Consider the following 6,410-nt stretch of genomic DNA (forward strand, 5'->3'; position numbering starts at 1 on the left):
TCAGCCTGGCATTTCTAATACAACTCTTCTTCCAAAAATTTTTGAATTGCTAAAGCATGATGTACCGTGACGCTTGTGCTGTTCCTTGCAACTTCTGTTTTTGTTTATTGCTCTCTAAGACTTGCTGTCATGCATCATATCCACAATGGCTGCGAGGCTATGCCTGCAGGTCTGCACAAAGTCAGCTTAAAAGAGAACAATACTTCATTTTAAAATTAAATCTAAACTGACTTTGTTTCTATTAAGTAGATGCAATCTGTCTTTTTTTTTTTTTTCTCTTCTTCAAAAGGAGAATCATAGAATCATTATGGTTGGAAGAGACCTCAAAGATCATCAAGTCCAACCGTACACCTGATGCCACCCTGTCCACTAAACCATGTCTTGAAGTGCCACATCTAGACGTTTTTTGAACGTCTCCAGGGACGATGACTCCACCACCTCCCTAGGGAGCCTGTTCCAATGCCTAACGACTCGTAACAGTGAAGAAGTTCTTTCTAATGTCCAGCCTGAACCTCCCCTGGCGCAACTTGAGAAAAACGAAAGCAAAGGATTTTTTTAACTACTAATGATTTCTGGAGAGAAGGAAATGAGCAGAGCTGGAACTGCTTTGGAAGTGTTCTCCCATGAGGGGGAGCATTGAGAACAGATGGCAGAATCACAGAATGCTTTAGGTGGGAAGGGACCTTTGAAGATCCAACCCCCTGCCAGGGACACCTTCCACTGGATTGGGGTGCTCGAAGCCCCGTCCAGCCTGGCCTTGAACACTCCCAGGGATGGGGCATCCACAGCTTCTCTGGGCAACCTGTGCCACTGCCTCACCACCCTCACCGGGAAGAATTTCTTCCTTATATCTGATCTAAATCTACCCTCTTTCAGTTTAAAACTGTGACCCCCGGTCCTATCACTTCAGGCCCTGGTACAAAAAGTCTCTTTCCATCTTTCTTATAGGCCCCCTTTAAGTATTGAAAGGTCTCCCCGGAGCCTTCTCTTCTCCAGGCTGGACAACCCCAACTCCCTCTGCCTCTCTCCATCAGAGAGGTGTTCCAGCCCCCGCATCACTTTCGTGGCCCTCAGCTCGACCTGCTCTCTGCGTTCAGGAGCTTTCAAAAAACCTGTGCTCATGTTCCTCCTTCTTTTTGTTTTCCCTTTTTTGTTCCTTAAAATCAATTCTTTTTGCCCCAAAGGGAAGCCTAGCACACCCACCAGCCGCCAAACCCAGGGCTGTAGCCCCGGTCCTGGCCCGGTGCCGGCGCAGAGGATGGCTGAGAGCACACATCTCTTGGCAAGGGTGAGGGTAACCACAGCTCAAAGGCTGTTACTATTTGCTGTTTGTCTTTGGGTTGTGTGGGCTATTTAATAATGGTCCAAGATGTAAATGTATGGGGGCAAAGATAATTTTCTTTATCAGACTTCCAGGTTACACTGGTTTAAAGCTGCCATTAGAGACTGGGGAGTTGTTCCTCAGAGCTGTCTCTTTATCTTCTAATTCCACATTTTACATTTTTTGCCTTTAACCAGAAACTTTCTCAGAAAACTTTTGTCCCTTGAGAAAACTTACTTGTTATCACCAGGCATCCCAAAATAGCACTTACATGCCTTTTTTCTCTTTGTCCCCTGCCATACCAAAACTCCCGGGCTTATCTTTCACACCGATACTCTGGGAACTGGATGGGAGAGGTCAGTTTTCAAGTGCGAGACTCAAGCAAAGAAGAAAAACCCCAAACCCTCTTACATGTTTGTGGTAAGAGATGTATTCAAGAATACAAAGTTTGAAGACAGACCTGGATTTGTGTCACCCAAATTTGAGAGTGCTGCAGCTGTACGCTGTACTCCAGAGGTACGTGTTAAGTATAAACGTGAAATGCCCCTGTTGTTGGGAGCTGTTTGGGTGCGAGGGTCTCCTTCTGCCACTGCTCTTTGGGTGGCCTTGAGGAAATCTCTGTGGCAAAGCTACTTGCATCAGCGTGCTGGTGATGGACAAGACAAATTTTGATTAGTTATTCTAACCAAGCCTTCTTTTATCTTTCTGATCTTTTTAAGCATTATCTTAAAATGTTATAAGGACAAGAAATGTAACTGTTTGCTTTGGTTGGTATTTATTAGATGAGAATATCTCTTGTCCTGGGTGGATTTCCATGAAAATATTTCCTTAAGCATCGTATCAGGATGCCATTTAAAATTGACTGAATAATCAAATAATGTCCTGCTGTGGCAGGCCTATAAACTGGATGGATTTTCCTTTCCACTTGATAACAATTATTATTTTTTTTAAAGCAAGAAAGCTAATATTTTTGTAGCACGATACAGCATTTTCATGACATTTCCTTGAGCTGTTGAAGCTTCTTTCTGACGGATCTACTCCCACGTAGAAAGCATCAAGAGAAAAATATAAAATCTTGTTTTGATTAAATCTTCCTTATGTCAGGCAAGTATGCCCTCCTGCCGTTGCTGTGTAAGCAGAGATGCTGCTTGTCAGGATTCATAAAAGGAAGGAAACAGGGAACAGTTCCAGCTGCTTTGCACTAAGATGAACATAGAGCTTTAATCACAACACATCTGAGGCCCTCTGCTTCCCCTACTACCCCCAGAAAATAGTTACAGGAGGGAATTACCTCTAAAGTAATGGTTTTACGCAGAGTGGGAGGATGAAGAGAGGTTTCGCACTTCCCCGTCAGTGCCGAATCGTGCAGCACCTTGCTTTGCATCACCCGCGGGGCTGGGCAGCGTCTGTCCGATGCGCCCATCGGGGCTGTACGCTCCGAACCGCCATGTGAGCTCCTTCTCTGACGGGGGCTGAGCCCCGGCACCTCCTCGCAGGGAGCTCAGCACCGTGCAGGAGAGCAGGGCTGCGTACAGCCGGCCCCACGCGTGCTGGGCTTCGGCGGCGGTGGGCGCGGGGGCTGCGTCCCTCGCCACCCCAGCTTTGCACCAGGGTCGTCGTGCTGATGTCCATAAAGATCCGTCTTAGGACTTACCTGCAAAATCAGCAGCAGATCTCCGTGAGTGCCTAAATCATGTAACGAAGGGAAACGGTGTCTTGGTGTCGGAGGGAAAGTCATAAAGGCGTTGCTTGATGGCGGAGGCTGTCATTGCTGAGTTTCTGGGAAGGGATTAACAGCAGCCCGGAAAGGTGCAACTGCTTTTCCTATTCCTTACACGATTTTGCCACGGTCCAGAGATAGCTGTTTGATAGATTGGTTTCCATTTGAACGATGTGTCTCAGGGGCAGCTTCCGCTAAGCTAGTTTTCCCGGGGTAAAAGTCGGTGTGCGGGAGGGAGGGCCCTGCCCGTGCCCGTGCCCGTGCCCGTGCGGTTTGCCCTGCAGAATCACCAGTGCCCCTCGGTGCTTAAAGCTTACTGCCCACCAGCAAGGCTCCCGCAGCATTCAGCAGGCTTCAGGAGGGTAACTTCTGCTCAGATTACACTGCTCCAGCTTAAACGTAAGTGTATCCTTCAAAACACCATGAGAAATACCCTGGGACAAGGAAAAGGCTTTTCTGGGAGAGGGAAAGGACAATGAGTCACTTTATTTCTCTAGAAGTTTAATCCCAAGAGGGGTCTCTTATTCCATTTCCCGATCCAACACAAAAATGCTCCAAGTCATGCTTTCAGAGTCTCAACCTGTTTCAAACAACCTTTAATTTAAATAAACAGCTTCTGGATTGTAATGAGATGAGCGAGCGTGAGATTTGCAGGTAAGAAGCTGAGGTTTGCTGTTCTGCCTCTCTCTGCACATCGGCACTTGGAACCCGTCTGTATCCCCCAGCCCCGGCCCTGCTCACAGCATCAGCCCGGGAGGGCTAAAGTCTTTCTAATTGCCATTAGGGAACTTCAAAGCGTTGTTTCTCCAGCAGCAGTGCTGGTTCCAGCTGCTTCGGACATCCCTGAAGCTGCCGGCCCCGCGGGCCATTTGCCTCCGGACGAGTCCAGCAGAGCCGTACACCTTCCCTGGGGGATGGATTTGGTTTCCGAGAGTTTTGCATAAAAGTGGGAACCAGCTTGTGTTTCCGTCGCCATTGCTCTCTCCTGCCTAGTCACAGTGACTGACGGAGCTGGTGAGCCGGGCTTTTACAAAGAACTTTAGTCTCGTCGGAGGACGAAACTCCTGCCCGGAGGAGGTCTCCAGCTCCGACAAGCCGGTTGTTTTGAAGCAAGGGAGTTTGCTGGTGTTAGTGACACCTCCATAAAGCGGGATGTCGGCAGCTTGGTTAGCGTCCCGAGAAGGGCAGGTCTATTTCCAATTACCGAAACGACTCAAATGGATTTTTTCCAGATTATGTTTTGCTTGACAGATGATCAAAAGATGCAATTTTCTAGTAATGTCATATAGCCGAGGTCTAACCAGGCTAGCAAATGTAGCTGTGGCAAAACACGATTTCAAAGCTATGACGTCGGGTTTGGTAACAGCTTTGCTGTGTGCCCAGGGGGTTTCACCGCTCGCCGGCACAGATCTGCCTCACCGAACGCGCACGGGGAGCAGGCGGCTGCCTGGAGGTGCCCGGGGCGGGCAGTCGTGAGCAGGCAGGTGAGCAAACCCTGCCGGGGCTGGCGCGGGGGAAGCAATGAGTTATTCTGACCACGGCCTTAGGAAACATTTACTTAAGTAATGAATTTGCAGTGGACCAAAAGTGAGAAAACTCCCACGTAGAGAGAATAGGAGAGGATGCGGGCAGGGATTGCCCCGGTGCCTATCAGACCTGGAAAACGGGCAGGGAAGGACTTTCTCAAAAAAAGAACCGTAACCCTGGCTTGGAAAAAAAGCAATTCAGGAAAAGCAAACTTGGTTTTTGACTTAGAAATAGATTTAAGGCACCTTAAACCTAAATCTCCCAGAGGAGAAAAAAACACCCCTGCACGGAGTGTATTTTGCCGCCCAGGCGACTTGTCTGACTGTCTGAAATGCGAGGGAAGGAAGAGGAGCGCATCGCTGTGGCAGGGACACTCGGACGCTCCTTCTGCGTCGCAAGCCGACGGCCCTGCAGAGCTTACTGGAGGCAGACAAACACCCTACAGGGATGCGTTAAATGAACCCGCCAGCGTGAGCTGGCATGATCTGTCAGCTGTCTTCCTGGAACTGGCTTTTTTTTTTTTGCTTTCCAGCGAGGGGGTTGATCTTTTCTTTTCAGAACAAAGATATCTGCTGCGAGCAATGAGGTTTTGTGCAAAACTGTGACCACGAGATATGCGGCTCCTCTTGTTGGGTGAGTCGCCTGGTAGTTTGCTGGGTGCCCCGTGCCTGTGTACGGCCCCAGGATGCACCACCGAAATGGCCTTTCCCATCTCGGGCAGAAGCTTTGCCCTTGGCGGACAGGGAATAGGATGCTTTGATGACCCTGAGAGGATTTCCCTTGCTTCTGCAGTGCCTTGAGATCATTAGCACTGACGGCTTTGTGCTGGAGCACAGAGGCCAAAAGGACTTTCTTCAGGGCAGCAATTCAGGAAAATGGACCTGACCTCAAAAGCAGGTCGCTGAAACTGGGAATATTCCCAGTTCCTCAGGGAACGGGTCACTACTGGGAGGTGGCAACCCAGGGCTGGGCTCCAGCAGTCAGGAGGCAGCTCCAGAGCCACTTCACTTTTCAGCATTTCCATTTCAATTGGGGGCAGGAGCTTTGTCCATCCCCGTTGCTGCTGCCCCGCAGACCAGGGTGGGCAGAGGCTTTTCTGCGCTCCCACCACAGCCACAGGGTTCCGGGGTCACCGTGTCGGTGAAGCCGTACCGCACGGCAGCAGATACACCACCAGCGAGCAGGTCATGCCGTCTGCGTGCGAGTGGAGGAACAGGTCAAGGAGGGTCGTGTCGGGCAGGATTTTAGGTGCCTGAGGCACGTAGGATGTTTCTCCAAACCCAGTAAGAGAGGTATGTGTCACCTGTCCTCACTTGCTGCCATCAAGCGATAAAATCGTCCCTTCATATTATTAATATTTTGCATTTACAACAAGGAGAAACAACTGCAGAGGGCACCAGCAAGCCACAGAGCGATACTACAGCCAGTGATTGCTGTCTGCTGGGTGAGGAGCATCCCTGCCCTGGGCTCCCGCTGCTCACCTCCGTCTGCAGGCTCTCCCGAGTCCCCAGCCGGGATGCCCCGCTCCCGGGCAGCTCCCGGGCACCAGGCGGGCATCTCCCGTGGCTGGAGAGCCGTCCGGGTGCTTCTTGGGGAAGCTGTGGACAAGCTGGGAAGCGGAGGAGCCGTGGGTGGCAGCGTCTGATCTGAGCTGCGATGGGTTCTGTAGGGTTTTGGCTCTCATGCCCATCGCCGGGGAGCCACGTTTCACGGCGGGAGTGTGGGCACCTGGGGTTACCCCTCTGCCGGAGGCTCAGAGGGGATGCGGGCAACGTCTGCAGGGACGTGAAAGGGAGCAGAGGGCTCAGCAGCCCCTGCCAGCAGGCCTGGAGCCCTGGGGTC

This window comes from Cariama cristata, unplaced genomic scaffold (genome assembly GCF_000690535.1).
Source record: "Cariama cristata isolate BGI_N322 unplaced genomic scaffold, ASM69053v1 scaffold9615, whole genome shotgun sequence".
Taxonomy (NCBI): domain Eukaryota; kingdom Metazoa; phylum Chordata; class Aves; order Cariamiformes; family Cariamidae; genus Cariama; species Cariama cristata.